This window comes from Halictus rubicundus, chromosome 11 (assembly GCF_050948215.1).
Source record: "Halictus rubicundus isolate RS-2024b chromosome 11, iyHalRubi1_principal, whole genome shotgun sequence".
Lineage (NCBI taxonomy): Eukaryota > Metazoa > Arthropoda > Insecta > Hymenoptera > Halictidae > Halictus > Halictus rubicundus.
In genome coordinates, this window is record NC_135159.1 from 1,188,879 (window position 1) to 1,207,120 (window position 18,242).

The following is an 18,242-nucleotide window of genomic DNA, read 5'->3' on the forward strand; positions in this document are numbered from 1 at the left end:
TGAAAAATCATGAAAAAAATTAGTTGACAAAAAATTTGCTATAATCACGTGAAAACTCTCATGAAACCATGCTATATCTGATAAAAACATTTTCGATCGGACTCCTAATACAAATAAATAATAAATTGTTGTATACACGGTAATAGCAATTTTTTGATAATGATAAGTACATACAAAGTACGGTTATTATGCAATATAAGTATTTATTGCCAAGCCTGGTACTTACAGTGTTCAGAAAGAGATATTGTACATTAAACAAAATACTAAGAGTATCAAGTTATTTTTATTGGGTCAGAGATTTTATGCCTATTTGTGCAATTCTTAACAAAAGGAATTTAGAATTGTTGGAAATCAATTCCTTTGATAGAGATGGAAAAATAATGAATTACTGATTCAGGATTTTGTCGAAAATTATGTAATACCTACTGGCGACACCTAGAGTGTCTACCTAGTTCACAGAAATGCACTATCACAAGAATAATTTGAAAGTGTTAGAGCACGTAATCGCGACACCTATTGATTAAGAACGTAACTATCCATTTGCACCTCATTGCCACATGACTGCGTACTAATCGTGTTTATGACCTCTTCCGTTCTCGGCAGCCGTATGATACAGACGCATTATTGTTAAATCTATGAATACATTAAAATATCTTAAACGTAAAAACGTTTTGTAATTCCAATCAGCGTTGCCGGAAAAAGTCTGTACGCTTCCCTCTCCCCCAACAGATTCCCCTCCCGCGCCTTTTTGCACGAGGCACATATCAGCGGCACCAGGGAATACGTTACATCACATTATTCCAACTACGAGCAGAATTCAGCCACAGTTAGTGGTAGAGATGATTCCAATAGAAAGAATAAACAAGTGAAAAATATTAAGTCAAGTAATGAATAAATATCGAATGGAGTTCGGTTTGAATAGTCGTCGCGTCGAACGGGTCGGGCGTGTTTGTGAACTGAGCAAACAAATCAACGAGCTCAATGAAAGTAATAACAGAGAAAATGTATCTTTAACGTATGCAGCCACAACACAAAGCGTTGCATTTCCAACTAAGGAACAAGCTATAATCATGGATGCAATCGAAGGTGTTTCGATAAAACAATTTTCATTGGCAGTAGCTGAAGCTGCTCCTCCGACTAATATGAAATTTGCCGATGAAAATCTCGTTAAGCGTACCTAAACTCATTTCTTTTCGAGACAGTGGCAATTTTCTAGCTAAAAAGTATTTCTTCGTCTCTTGCACAGACCACTTCCAACAACAATTCTGCTCTGACTAGTATATTTTCGAATCGACGAGTGAAATATTATCTTTTAATTGAAAATGTGGGGAGATGAAATTGTCGAGGCTTAAAGAGCCGAGAACTTCTCTTTATTATTGCCGACAAGATATTCTTTATCATTTGCATTTTGTTTTTCATTGACGAAAGGCTTCTGAAAATCGCGTAATTTCTTTCTGTATGAAATTGACAGAAACAGTTTCCTTCGGATTTCTTTTCTTCTTCACAGTTTTTATATTTAACTAGACATACGTGTACCGCTGCAGTTTGCGCATGATGGATTATTTCTTGTTTTCCATTCTCTTTCTTTCATTTTGTATACGTGCATTTGGCATCTCTGAAACGGAGGAATACGAAGAGGTTAAGTATGTGTATGGGGAAAGGAGGGGATAAGAGAGAGGAGAAAATTTTATTTTGCTATTATTGCTTGCTATTGTTAACTGTGTGTTTTTCAATTGAAGGATTCACTGTGCATATTCAGTTCATTTTATATTTTATAACACCTTTTACTTAATAGATGAATTAAGTATTTGTATTTTATAATCGGAACACGCTCCGAACAACACATAAACAAACTCATAATTACAATTTTAAGAAAATATCGAACAATATCGCGGTGATCTGTTTCGATATCTTCGGCTCCTGTTCGATTAATGACTTGTATGTACTTACCGTTTGCATCGTCACCTACGCGAGTCATTTCTTTCGAATAGACTTCGTATCAGTTCTTCTTACTGCAGTTGTTGGAATATTTCTTTAGTTGCATGATTTGGTAATTTCTGTTTTAATCAAGTAAAAATTCGAAAGCTCCTAAAAAATAATTACATAAGTGCATTACGGTTGAAGACTTGGAGTGTAAAAAAACAGGTGAAAGCATAAAATGAAAGATACATAGGTATGTACTTGCTAAATATACCTATTTGAACATATTATTTACACGCGCTACATGTGTATATTATAATATGTGTAGGGAAGATTAATATTGTAGGAAATTAACTTTGTAAGAAAGGAATGAGTATGAAATTGGTGTGAGAAGAGCGAATATGTAGCATGCATTTGAATGGGTGGAGTCTAATTTGTAGTAAACAGAGGAGAGTGTGTTGTTAGAGACGGAATGAAAAGAACAGAGTCGGAATTGAGCAGTGAAAGAGTATGGCACGCGCGTAATAGCAGTTAAGTAAATTATTGATAAAAACTATTAAATCGCCCTGTTCCTATATATGGTATCCCATTTTAATCAATAAATGCGATTGCCTCCATAACTACTCGTTATTTGATAAAATGTTCCATACGGAACCTTTTGTGTTTTGAGAAGGACGTAATCCTGTGCCGTCATTTCGTTTGTAAGTGTACTGTTATGCCGTGAAGAAAGAAGGATGGGATTTTCTCGAGAAATAGTCCTTGTCTTCTTGATCACCTGAAGTTTTTATTGAGTAGGCCACACACACGCCAACAGATTGCTTACAAGAAACTCGCGCTTACAGAAATTATGCGTCCGTGCAATAGAAGTGTTAACTCGGAAGTCGAAGTCGTTTGATGAGAAGGCTCCTTATATGGCCATTTTCCAAAGACCTTTGTAACCCTAATATTTGTCACCGGACACGTAACTCCGCCGTTCCTAGTCCAGTCAAATAGGTGAATCTCCCGGGCAAAAAGGGCGAAGACAAGGTTGGAGGATGATGCGGCATAACAGTACACATGAAGGACACATGAAGGTCATTTTTTTTTTAATGGAATCATATAATTTCGTGTGCACTATTCGATGCATCTCGGTATTCTGAATAAAAATGTATTAACCTATTTATGCCGAAAAACTATTACTTTGGGAGATATGTGTTCCTTGTGTTCATGTGTCCTTCATGCGTAGACTTAGAAACAACATCGCGGCGCTGGATTACGTCCTCCTCGAGACAGAAAATGTTTCGCATGAAACATTTTTTCACAAAACGTATAGTTTTGTAGGAAATCGCATTTATTGATTAAAATGGGACACCCTGTATATGTGAACTCATATATTTCCAAGACTAACATGCATAGTAATTATATAGATTATACGCATAATAAACCATGGCAGAAATATAAAATGCAAAAGCGACCACATTTCTTTCATCTACGATACAAGTAGCTATTGATATGAAAATCGGCATGAACTGCTGCATAGCTTGAATTTTGAACATCGGCGAAAATATGGTGTGTTAGAATCGATTGAACCACTAGCGAGAATTCATATTTATTGCACCTTAAATCTTTGAATAGCAATGATTTATATTTGTCTGAAGTTGTTATTTCATAGATCCATTGTCATAAATAAAACGTTGTAACTGTTTGAAAATAAGCATCTGTTCTTTTTGTCGAAGAACAAGTCACGTGAGAGTATATAAGCTTTCCAAACGGATAACCGACCGTTCGGAATATTTATAACAATTACATGTCGTGTCATTTCTGATAGAACGTCACGTCGCTTCAGGATTTATCGATTCAAGGAATAGTTTGTGAATGACGAGTTCCGTAATCACCCTTCAACTGGGTTAACACCAGTTAAAGGCCACACGGCTTAATGTGTGTCCGCTTGCCTAGCTAGTGTACACACGTGTTACGTAGATGTACGAAGTTGATTAAATCACTTGCCGAGATTCGGCCGGGAGGGCGCGATAATTATCGCTCGTTAGTTCGTTATGTTATCTGAGTTAGTAATCAATATCTGTGGAAATCTGAAACATTGGACAGCTCAGTCCTTTGGCATATACATATTTGCAATCTTCCCCGCGTTTTATTTTAATTAATCGTAAACTAAAAGGCTAATTTATCTATCATTTGCCCTTCGCAAAATTGGTTATGGAATATTGCCTGGCTGAAACGGTTCAACTGTATAAAATAATGGCGACGTGTTTGAGATTGTGCACACACTGCAACCGATTAATATTGAACTCAACGATTGAATTTAATATGAAATTACAGATAAAATATTGAAAGAATGTTAATAACTCATAACAGTAGAAAATCATTTAAGTTAAAAGTTCACTCATTTTAAAAACAATAATACCGTGGTAATTAAATGTAGAGCTCAGCAATTTCTCCATTTGTATTATAGCTAATAAGTTTATTAAATAATATGTTCTTTAGGAGTATTAATAACACAAACTGAGATCGCAATCGGTGATTGCAATGTAATTGGCAAGTATTAATTGCTATATTTGTAATGACTACATTAGTAATCGCTATACTACTAATTAGATATTTGATAATCTAATGAACAAATAAACCGATCGCAGATGCATACGCAAAGGTTTGCTTGAGGTTTGCATTCGGTAGTCATCGAACATTATTAGGACGTCAACAATAAGAAATGTTTTACAAACATTCACAGGTTCAGACACTAAATACAAACAAAAATTTCCTGTATTATACATTGTATCGCGTTGGTAAAAAAGTGTACATATGCCTACGTGTAGTGTACACACTTATTAAAATCTTTATTGTCTTTATTTGCAAGTGCAAACACGCTACTTACAATTTGATTATTATAACAATTCATAAATATTTTTAATTGTTTGATGTTTCCATAATTAAATACAAAACTGTGAATAAACCAACATACATGAAACGGTTGCGTACCTAAATATTTATTTTTCAACAAATGTGAACGATCATAGTTCGCTACATACTATTTTTTTTTTTATTCTACTTCACTAACAAGGGAATATATACCAGTTACATGGCCCGATTTCTATGAAACTTATGAAAGACATAGCTCTTAGAAAAATATTTTAGGTTGATGGTCAAAAGCACGTTTTTTTTTAAATATACAGGGTAAGTCACCTAAGACAAGCCACCTGTCCATTACAGTCCATTACGTGGTGTACATAACTTTTTTTCAGGTAGAGATGCTTAGGAGATTTGAAGGTCAATTTAGTTTTTATTTAAAATGGAACTACATTTTTTTTTAATTCCCGCGATTGTAGCTCTACTCGAGACAATTCCAACGATATAGTCATTCAACGTCATTTAAGGATGTACACGTAAAAAATGATGAAAAACATAAATTCACTTTGAATGCTTACGTAATGGCATATTTCCAGATTTATTAATGAAATCAAACTGATTCAATTCAAAATGTAAATAAAGTATTTAAATCCGAAATAATCTGTAATGACAGATGCTCAAAATAATGACAAGCCACAGAAAAACAGCGTCTGAAGCATTTGCCCATTGTTTGCGTTACACAGTAAACTGTGTGGTGATTAATAGCAGTACAGGCATTTTTATGCGTTCCCACGTGTCTTCTTTTATGGTGGGTGTTTCACGATAAACATCGTCTCTTAATTTTTCCCACAAGCAAAATTCAATGGCGTTAGGTCTGGCGATCGTGGTGGCCATTTTCGAAGTCCAGATCGCCGATTCCAACGATTTTTAAATGTATTTTTACAAAGTATTTGTAACTCTTCGTGTAGAGTGTGCTGGACAACTGTCGTGTTGGTACCATAAAAAATTAGGTATTAAACCTATCAAAAATTTTACATACTTCGTTTATTATACTCCGCAATTAGTCGGCTGTCCACAATACCATACCAGACGTTGATTGGCCATGGTCTTTGTTTATTAACTTCTCTTAAACATCGTAGATCTTCAACGGGTCAGTAGTGCATATTTCGTAAGTTAATCTGGCCAGTATCAGTGAACGATGCTTCATCAGTAAGAAGAAATTTGTTAAAAAACGTATTATCGTTTTGAAGTTTTCGCGAGCCTTATTCAAAAAAGCGTACGTGGTTTTCAAAACCTGTTCCATGCAATTCTCGATGGAGATATATGCGATAAGTGTGGCATTTTTTACGTTGTAAAATTCGTACAATACTTCTTTGACTAACACTACCACTTCCATGAACAAGCTGTCTTGTACTTACGTACAGGTGGATTTGCAGCAACTGCTGCTAAGATACTTGTTTCCTTGTTTTCTTTTTTTGCCGTTTGGCTCGTATTCGCTAGTTTTTTTTATCTACACTCCCGATTACGTTAAATACGTTTACCAGGTTAGTGTAAGCAACACAAGATGGACAAATGCGGTCAGAAAATCTATCTCTGTACAAGCGTAGTGCTTGCTTCATACATTGACCACTTTCGCCGTAAACCAGTCCCGTTCAGCTATACGACAGAGAATTTGGTTCCCCGGGCCTAAGCGAATTGACAGGCACCGAACCACGCCTCCTTTCGATGGTTCAACCTATGACAATATTTTTCCCGCTGACTTTGCCCTTTAGCTATGCCCGCGGGCATCGGCGGGCGCCCTTGCCCACCGTAAGGCTTGCTCAACGGGACTGCCGTAAACTAAGATCATATCGACTTCTCCTAGTTTTGAGTAAGAAGGCATTATGAAATGGAGACTGATTCTCTTCGGTATCACGAGTTAGACCATATGTGGGAAGAAATACACGTTCCCCCCGTGACGGCCCTAGTGCTCGACCGACCTCATACGCGTACCTCTGACAAAAAAAAATGCATTGACAACAATGCCTCATTGTGGAAAACCTATTGATACGAATGGCGCCCTAATGCGCCACGTGCTGTTCATACGGTACGCGCCTGAGGTCGGTTGAGCTCTAAGGCCGTCACGTGAAGTGAGGGGCCAAGTTGTGCGGCAGGAGTCAGAGGGCGGAGCCCTCGAAAATCGGCCGGAACGTGCATTTTTAGCCGACCTCTGAGTTAGACGAATACCAGTGTTCCGAATATTTGTAATACAAAACGGAATATTTGTTTACTACTCATGCTGTACCACTGAGTGAATGTAAACATAAACAAACTTCGTCGAAACGCTTAAGAATAAATTTCTGTAACTTGAAACTGATGAGAATATTCCATATTCCATATTCTATTTCATAAGCATTTATGATGAATTTCTGTTTTTCATCCATTTTTACGTTTATGACCTTCAATGAGTATAGTCGTTGAAATTGTCTCGAGAAGGTTTATACTCGTAGGAGTTCAAAAATATGTGATTCCATTAAGAAAACTAAGTTGACCTTCAAATCTCCTGAGCACCTCCACCTAAAATAGAAGTTATGTACACCATGTAATGGGCCCCTCGAAACTAAACAACTTTTGTCTGAAACATTTCTTCCTATCTCAAAAAACGTAGAAGTTATTCAAGTGGATTGTTTTAGGTGACTCATCCTGTATCGCCGAAGCTAGAGAGAGTAGGACTTCGTCACATTAGCACCTGGGGTACCGTTTATAACTATTGAACAGACAAGTAATAACATCTCATACAGTATCATAATTCAAATTATTGTAAAATTAACAAACCAGAATACTTTCATTTGCATGAGATAGAAAACTATTATGAATCTAGCAATTATTGTTGAATTGCAAAACAAAATCGAAAGCATCTATTCTCTACTTTGGTTCATAGATTAGTTTATAAGTTTTATTTCTGCGTACGTGGGTATACAGTGTTTTCTCGATATACATATGTCCACAACACGGGTCTACCTAGGGACATATATCAGACAGAAGATACTATTCTTTGATACACTGCCGAATGTAGAAAAGGGCAGCAAAGCTCGAGTGGCCTCGGTCTCCGAGGAGTGTAAACATAATACGGGTTGGGTGTATCGGTGTAAGACCACTATTAATCCAATAACAAAACTTCGTGACATTTTTCTAATGAAAATGATACCAATTATGATATAATTCCGATGATATTTACTTGTGTAATGAACGATCAAAGTTATTTCCCATTCCAATTACCTATATTAACGGAAAATTAGTGTAAATATGATTCGAATGATATCGAGTGATGTTTGGTATCATTTTAATCAGAAAAATTCCACAAATATATTGGTGAAAGTCTCATAAAAAAAATAATTAATAATAAAAATGTTCAATTTCTTACTTAAAGGCTTGAGACGCGGGTCATTGAACTTGCCGGCGCGGAACGGCAGCCGCGACTCTTCGCGTCTCTTTCTTTCGCATACACTATCCTTCTTTGCGTCTGAAACTTTCATCGTTCGTTACACAAGTAAATATCACCGGAATTATATCATATTTGGTATCATTTTCATTAGAAAAAAGCCAAGATTATGTTAAAAAATAAAGAAGTTTTGTTATTGAATTGATAGTGGTCTCCTGGTCTCACACCGATATTTCCGACCCGTATTATGTTTACCCTGCGGCAGTGGGGATAGTTCTGGGACTTTTATAAAAGACTGTACTAGGCGAATTTATACCGTTTCACTTTATAAATCATCCACAGTGAAAGTGAAAAATAAAAGCTGCAGTATTTATATCATTCACTTATTGAATTCAATTCGCCAAGTCTCAAAATTTAGGCAAGTAAAGTAGTGAGTGTCGGGAGTAAATTAATAAGCTTAGTACTGGCAGAAAAATGCCGTAAGGTATCAGAAAAGACAAAAAAAAAACCGTCGACCTCGTTGATGGTGGATGAAACCGTGGATTCGGCGGCGAGAATAATTAGGAGCATCAAGGATACAATTATTAGTGGAACTTGCTAGAGAAGATCCTGAAAGCTATAGAAATAATTTAAGAATGAGTGAAGCTCAGTTTGGTTTTCTCCGACACAAAGGCATACATATAGCGCAACTGAGCATTGAAAGTGAAGGATGAAGATGACCATTCATTTGTTTAGGCAGATTTAGACTTGTCACTGCCGTTTCACTGTTTCACAATGAGTGTGAATCATCCAAAATGCATAAAACCAATATCAGGACATGCTCCATTCTATATCATTTAACTTCGCCTTAAGATATTCTTTTCAATCTCTAAGCGTTTTAAAGATTTGTCTCCGTTGCGTGGGACACCCTGTATAAGAGAAAGGATACGAATGCTTAAATATTAATTTTATTAATAAACATTGTCGCAATCTTATAAATAAATTTGTACACGAACTAAAAATAAATGTAAATTTGTTAAGTACTGCTGTCGAAATGGACTTACAATTTAATAAGGCAATTATTTACAATAGCGGCTACTTCACCGATTTCAATGACCTTGAATTATGTTATTATGGTCATTATTCTAAACAACTTTTTTCTATGTATGTTACAGCGGGACCTTTACAGTTTTACCTTTTTCCAGTAACTAAATTTCTCCTTTGGTGATTAGTAATTACATTTGTTATTACATTTGTCATTACATTTGTCATTACATTTTCACTTTGGGTGAAATACAGATGAAAACAATCTTTACACCTTTCACTGTGTAAAGTGAAGAGTTTAAATTCGCCTTAACATTCTTTTAGGGAAGTGAAAGTGAAGATATGAAAGCAAGCTATAATATTTAGTTTTATAATTAACGTCTCCATATTAAGGGGTAGGTGCAACTTCATTCTTTGCAAATTCATAATTAATTTTATTCTTTGATGGTTGTAGAGATTGCATTGCTAGATTACATAATTTATATCTTCACTCTCGTAGTTGCAGTTTAAACAATTGACTTTTCATAAAATTACCGTATGCTAAAAAATTTTCCTTTCGAACAGTTGGAAGTTGATATTGAAAAGCCCGCAGCTGTAAAAGAACAAGAAGAAAGATATATTGTTCAGTTTTTATTAACAACGAAAAACAATTTCATTTCTTGTAAGAATACAACATTTTTGATATTGTTCCTTTTCCTCCTGATAACCTGTAAAATATTAATATTAATAGTCTATAATAAAGTCTTTTGTGAGTAAGTTTGATTTTGATCGGAAGACCACTGCTGTAGTAAACTTGTAACAACACTTTTATTGCACGATCACACAAGGTAAACGGTACATAACTTATGGGTGCGTGTCCAGTTGAGAGTAAAACTGTCGCGAGTTACTCTCGAGAGTCAAATACGAATTTGTGTACACGCTATTGAGAGTGCTATCGGAGAGTGCTATTCCTTACATGCAAAATAAAACACTGACGAATTTGATTTTCGAGAGTAACTCGCGACAGTTTTACTCTGAAATGGACATGCACCCTATGATATATGCCCGCTTACTTATTAAATAACAAACAAGTATGTCTAATAAGTAGATCAAAGTAAGTGGTTCAAATATTTAATTTTGTAATAACTGAACTAGTACAGTAGAATAATATACACTAAACAAGCAAAATGTTGTGCTAATTTTAGCAATATTGCCAACATTTTTTCTATACATTTTTCTATAAAGAAAACCCTAAATTCTACTTACACTTTGCTTTAAAACAATACAGTAACAAAACTGAACATATATACTACAGTTTAGTTTTCCAGATAATCATTTGTTGAATAATTGATTTAGAAGTTGCATGGTATTACAGTGTAGAAGTAATTCCGAAAGTTATTAAGGATGGGCCAAGCAAGGCCGCACTTTACAAGTAATTATACCCAAATTAAACTATTAATTTATCTATCCGACTCGCCTTGTTCACAGCGATGAACACGGGACGAAGCGTGAAAAGCACAGGATGTACCAGAACTGCGGGAAAGAAGTTACACTTTACGTGAAAACTTGGGAAAAGTTCTTAAATGAACGAGTAAACGACAAATTCGCGGGCACTTTGCATAGAAAATGTAGCTGCTTAAATCGTTTCAAAGATTTTCTTTGCACAATGCAAATGAATTTTAAACTTGTTAATTTTATTGTTCTGTGTGTATCGTGAACGTTAACAGATTATTTACGAACAACAAGTATTATTGTCTGTTCATAACCGTAATAAGTTGTGTTATATTTTTGCACTGTTATCTTAATCCAACATGTAGAACTATCCTAATTATCTGATGCATTCTAATTGTTCGAATTAATGGCATCCGTTTGATATAACTCCTGAACTTTTATCATCACTTTCTGTGTAATAGAATGTCACTGTGATAAAGACAAGTGTTACCTTTATTTTTTCAAGGTTTTTAAAATGGAATGCTATCTTTTTGTTTTAGTATTATGAAAATACAGAAAAAAACAAGTTCAGCATACGTCTTTGAAATGATCTTGAAATAAGTAAAAAATGTCTTTTCCGATACAACTGATAATTATTAAATATTTCATTATTTTCATTGAAATTTGAGTATTCTTAATTATGTACTAAGTAAAAATTCAATCATTTATACTAAAAGTAATTCTCGCAGATTTGATTTTTATGATTTTGTGTCTGCTGATGTCATTTCTGCATTAAATGACCCCACTTTCTAAAGCATGAACAATAAAGTTATTCAATATAAATGTGTTTTAACTTAATAATGAAACAGGTAAAAGCAGAATAATAAAGACACAGCAACAAAAGTGTTTTGTGTATTTTAATGGTAATGGCCTCCGTTCTTTCTCTATTATACAAAATTGAAAATAATCTGGGTGAATGTACCTTTACATCGGTAGTGAAAAAAATACGGTTGGGTGATTGAACTTTTTCTTTATATTCTTTTTTTTCCAGATTGTGATTACCGAAAATGGTAAAATATTTTTGAGTGTCAGCATTCACCTACAATCAACAATTTCTCAGTTAATTTTGTTTTTATATGCTTCCGTTCTCCCTATATTTATTTCCTTATAAGTGAATAATAACATTAAAACCCTTGGCAAAAAGTATGGGAATATCATATAAAAACCGCATAATTTTTTTCTAAATTGAACAAATGAGTTAATTTAGGTAAACGACTTAAGTTAGGTGAACGAAATTTTTAAAAAATCGGTACTATTCGGAATTGCGAAGACAAAAGTAAAAGTCAAGTTCAACTCTTTTATCTGAGTCTGTAATGAAACTTTAATCAACAAGTTTCATAGATCTACGTCAATTATATACACAGTGAAAATTTCCTCGGAAGCAGTTATTGTTGTTATAAGCTACAAACATTTAAATGTGATCGCATAAGGGCGAAATGCCTTGTCAAGGCCGAGTGTCAGCGACTTTCACCCTTAAGCTCTCATTTCAAAATGTTTATTGCTCATAGAAACGTAAAGCGATTTGGATGAAATTTTCACCGTATATAATAATTGACGTAGGTCTACAAAACGCATTGATTAAAGTTTCATTACAGATTCAGATAAAAAAAATTTTTTAAATTGACTTTCACTTTTCTCTTCGGTATTCCAACCAGCAGCAATTTTCTCAAAATTTCGTCTACCAACTTTAGAAAGGTGAGTGCTAAGTCATGTACAGTACTAACTCCAGTACTTAATATTAAAATCAAAATATCTTCTAAACTAATGATTTTTCACCATAAGTGATTCAATATTTTCATGTTGTGAATAACGAGTAGCATCGAGTAGTGTATTAAAAAATATAGGATTCAATTTAAAAAAACAAAGTTGACCTTCATGTGACTACTACGTGTTTACATAGAAAAAATATATTAACATCGGAAAGTGTGCCCTCTGGTACCGTTCAATTTTTGGAAAAATTTTTTAGTATCATCAACAGTTCCTGAGATTTTCTGGATTTCCAGATAAAAGGGATACCCTGTATATGGAAATATTTTACAAACTCTTCAATCTTATTATACAATATACCTTACGTATAATATGCTCAAGTGCACGTTTGTATGTCCTTTCTGGATTATCTTTCTCTTTTTCAGTTGGAGTATCTGCTACATATCCCTTCTTTTCGTTTGCTTAACCGAGACTCTGTTTACATGATCTCTCATTGTAAGTTAAAGAGGGAGTTTGCACAGACAGTTAAAAGGCAGCCATAATGGTTATGCTACTAATTTTAGAAGAAAAAGTACTTTATTCAAAATCTATTTGCAGTATCTTGTAGCACGTTGTTAAATATAAACGTTGATTTTATACAGTAGGTTCTTACTCAGAACTTGATGGAGGAGAATACGTGGGATGTCAGACTATGCAAAAAATGTATGGATTTGATACTTTGTTAAAACAAATGAAAGAATATTAATTTTTAAGATTTTCTTATATCCATAAGAATAAGTAGTAGTAGGATTACACAATAACAATGACATAAATATGCATTTTAGACATAAAATAAACATTTAGAAGATTCGAAATAAATTATATCTGTAAATTATTCCTGAGACGTTACATATACAGAGTGGTCCTTTTAAGTAAGGCCTCCTAAATATCTCTTCAGGTTATTGTGATGCAAAAAATATTTGGTACGTAATGTGCATGGTGTTAATGGACCAAATATCTGGTAAGAATATTTTTTTCCGAAGGTCATTTTCTTCGAAGTTATTAAGGTCATCGGTGTTTTTTGATACATAACTACATACTTTTTTTATTGCATCGTGTAACTGATCGAAAAATACATTCAGATATGTATAATAACATGACCTTGAAGTGACCTTGATCTTCAAAAATTAAAGTTCTACGTAGAACTGATGTCGAATATCTTCGGCCACGAATCCTCAACCTGTGAATACGAAGAAAATATTTTTTATCACACTAAAAATAGCAGGTGTGTGTGTGTGTGTTAATTGTTACTTTACAACGCTTACTTTCTCATAAGTTATCATCAGAGATGTTCAAAATGGTGTCCTTCTACGGTGATACATTTCCTGAAACGTGCATTGCGTCAACTTTATCTACAATAGTTCTTTTGCTTCTTTCGTTCCTAATAGTTCTGGTTCTACACGTTTTTTGACGACACTACCAGTTTCACGGAAATTTCTGGTCACCTTTGCATAAGTACAACGTGATGGACAATTACGGCCTGAAAATTTATCTTTATACACTCGAACTGCTTCCCTTAAACAATGATCAGCTTTACCGTAAATGAATACCATATCAACTTCCTCTTGCACTTAGTAATTCATTTCAAACAGCACGTCGATACACTGATCGGGATTTCAAACCGTTAGGTATCGTCAGTATTGCGATAGTAAACATGTTTATTTACATTCACTCTCTTGATTGTAGAGTCTTGGTCAAAGCCTACGATCTTGATAGACATCAGTTCTAGCTAAAACTTAAATTTTCGAAGATCAGTCATTTCAAGGTCATGTTAGTATATATATCCGAATGTATTTTTCGATCAGTTACACGATGCATTAAAAAAAAATGTAGTTGTGTATCAAAAAACAGCAATGACCTTGATAACTCCGAAAAAAAGACCCTCGGAAAAAAATTTTCTTGCCAGATATTTGCACCAGTGACAAATATTTTTTGCGTCACAATAACTTAAAGAGATATTTAGGTGGCCTTACTTAAAAGGACCACCCTGTATATTTAAGTCCGTGACAGTATTCACCACGAGAAATTCCTTCATAGTTTTCCGATTCCTAAATTGAAGATCCTTTTTCTCGAAATAATTATTTTTGAATTTTTGCTCTTGAAGAAATATGTGACACTTGTTGTTCACATCAGGTAAACGGTAATGAAACAAGTGAAGCAATACAAAATTGTTTTATATTGTAAATTTTTATTCTTTTTATTTTGTCGCAAGCATCAAATTGATTAGTGTTTTTATGAAAAATCATAATTTTCAGCGTATTTTTGAAAGCTAGTACTGCAAAAGTAATTATTTTTGTAGTATGTACGAGTATATTCCAAAATAGTATACCGAATTCGAAAATTCCCTTTAAATTAGGAATGAATTGATAAGAATGGGTGCGGACTATTCGAAATTGCTCAAAGAAATAATGTTCACTTAATTCAATCGAATTTGAAATCTAAATTACAAATATTTTCATTTGCTGAAGAACAGTTTCTATAAGGTTAGATAACCATGAAAATTTGCATCTAACACGAATGCGTAACTTTAGAGATTACAAAACTTCAACGATTAAACTTCCTTCCTTCCAGAAAAATTTGGAAGGTAATCACCTTTTATGCGAAGATATTAAAAAAAAACGTATAATTGAATCTTTTATACTTGAAAATCTTTTCCATAATTTGAACAAGTCTTGTATCTTTTAAATTATAATGTTCCAAATGATCAACTATTCTATATGTTGTATCAGTAAAATACGTGCTTTTACGTTGCTTAGTATTGCAACGAATTAAATTAGTCGTTATTGTCTATTACAACAACCATGAGGGTTTTTACCAATAGGAATAGATAAATTAGAAATGAACACATCTGTTCATTTCTTTAGAATCATGAAAAAAAGTTCTTTTCATTCATTGCAAGTACGGCTACTTTTTAAACTGAAATTATCAACCCTTTATTTTAATGCGTTGGTAAAAATTAAATTTTTTGTCATATTGAAACAATCGTAATTTCAACCGCAGTTTCAAATATGCGTATAAAGCATACATACATTTGGAAGAATAAGTCGATTAAATTTCGCTTCCCGTCACCAGAGTCCATAACCATTTCCAAAGCCCACTTCGTTGATTATCGCAGTTAATATACTTACAGCTAATTGTATCATAATATAATTATAATATAGTTACAATTAGCTTGTATTCAGTGAATTAGGAACCATCTTTGATTTCATAGAAGTTTGTCAATAATTATGGAACAATAAATAGTATAACAGATTTTATAATTTAGAGCGAAAATTAATGGATTCCTCTTCAGTACCATTTCTTCTAGGGGGGCGCGCATGTGGGAATAAAGCCAATTAAAGATGACACGAGTACAATTAATGAAAACTCGTAACATTTACGGTTACAGACTCTCGTGTCAGGAAGTACAGTCAGTTTTGTGGAAACGTAGTATGTATGTATCGCGTTGAATAACTAAGTTCCAAGAAAAATACAAATAAAGTTAATAATCTGAGGACAAATAGTGAAATATTTGTCTCTTATTTTAATCTTTGTTTGACAGCTACAGAGTATAAGAGTGGTGTTTTATTATTTTATAAATTACGTATAGATGGAAACTGTTAGCAACTTCATATTTTAAGATCGCCATAGGACTGGCTAGAGAAATGCTTATTGACCATAAGACCGAAGAATGTATTCGTATACTATTAACTTTTTTCTAACTTTCAGTGGAATATTTAGTTAGAACATATTTATAGTAAACTATTTTCTAATAATGAAATTTTTAGTTACAACAAAGTTACTACAAATAATTTGTAATGAAATGAAACGTGGTTGTTTTCAATATTTAACCACATTTTGATTGCATATCATTTGTTTGTTTTAAGATCGTATAGTTTCCATGAAATTCCGTAGCTTGGAATGATATCAATGACAATTTGATTAGGTGAAGATGATTACAGAATTCGAAGACTCAGTATGCGAGCACTTCCATAAACGTATTATTTCAAAGTCCATGTGTATAAACTTTACGGTTGTATTATGCACCGATTAAGAAGAATGAAAGAGAACGTTCCCCTTAAAAGACAATAAATATATAATAAATATTGTTAATACCAAGTATTGTATGTTTGATTTGTAGCAATTTTACAAAAAGTACATTTGAATATTAATTTTAATGATAACATTATTTATCATACTTGAAATAGCAAATAAGTTGTTGATTAATTCGTAGATTATCCTACGATTATCGAATTTCATTAAAACTTCAATATGCAATAGGTATTAAAAGTAAAGTGTATTTCCATGTCAACTCACGAGTATTGAACTTAGGATAGGTGAATTCAAATATAAATGGGAAAAGCTCGCGCGTCAAAGTGGTTTATATTCAATACTACCGATTCCGAAGATTTCTTTGGGGATCCTTAAAGCAGTCAGGTTTCGTGGTGGTACGAAAAAAGGAGAAACTGTTGTACACGTCACGAATAAATTTTGCATTGATATATATGTGAATGTGTATGTATCTATGTTATACATACAATAAATATTGAATATGTGTTACTTTTGTAATAGTTTTGATCTTCCGCGCTGTCTTTCATGTAAGTATATATACTTTATATAAATATATAGTTTATATTAATATCGCACTGATACTTCAGAAATTAATTTTTAATATTTACTCGCTTAATGCAACGGTGGTGTAAGTCAATTTACTCCACTGATTGTTCATTTTCGTACAAACAGAAACAGGGCTTGATTTGTAAGCAATTTTCGTAATTGGATTACATCTCCCAAATAGTCGACTTTTTACTTTAACAAGATTATTGAGCACTCGATATGCGGCAGCTGTTGTGAGCGCTCTGTAGCACAACCCTTGCTCGGAGTGTACCATCTCTCAGACAAGTTAATGTCTGAGAGCCACAATAGTTGAAATGTAGTTGAAGATGTAAGATGTTATAGTATTGTGAGTTGATTCTGTGAAGGAGTGATATTGTAATTCGCACCTTCATATATTCACCAGAGTCATCTGACGCGAGTCTCAGAGTGTAAGGGGCTAGATGCGTGCGCTAGAACAATAGACGACTACTCAATATGGCGCTTTGTAACGCGGAACGTGCGAAGCACGTTTTTCTCTAATTTAATTTAATCTTTATTAGAATAAACGCATTCGGTAAATTATATATCCACGCATATACTCTAACAGATTCATTGACAGAACGTTATCTGCTTGAACTGTTACAATACGTGACTACAAATGAGAAACGTGGATGTGGATTTTAATTATTCACCTGCGATTATTTATTATATGTACAAGGCGAGACACCTAAAACAGGCCACCTGAATAACTTGGTTACTGTTGGCGATAGAAACTATATGTCAGACGAAACTTGCGTGTTTTTGAGGGTGGCATAATACCTTGTTAATAGTTCTTTTGTAGGTGGACGCGTAGAGGACATATGAAGGTCAACTCCGTTTTTGAAATTAGAATTATATACTTTTCTATGTACTATCTACTAAGGCGTTTTAAGATGCGTACAGTGACCTACGACTCAAGGTCATTCAAGGTCGTTGAAGGTCAACTGCGATGGAAAATATTTTACTTTCTATACGTATTACTTACTTGTTTTACCGGAACATTTTATGAAGTTTACAAGTGATGTGGCTATGGTGCCTTCAGATATGATTTGTTATGCAGTGAGGCTCAAAATAATAAGACATTTTACATATTTCTATGTTTCGTATACTAAAAGGTACGAAATGTATACGTCATACACCCTATAATAATAAACAGTATTAAAAATAAAATTCTTGTTCTATTAATAAACTATCTAATAAAAATACT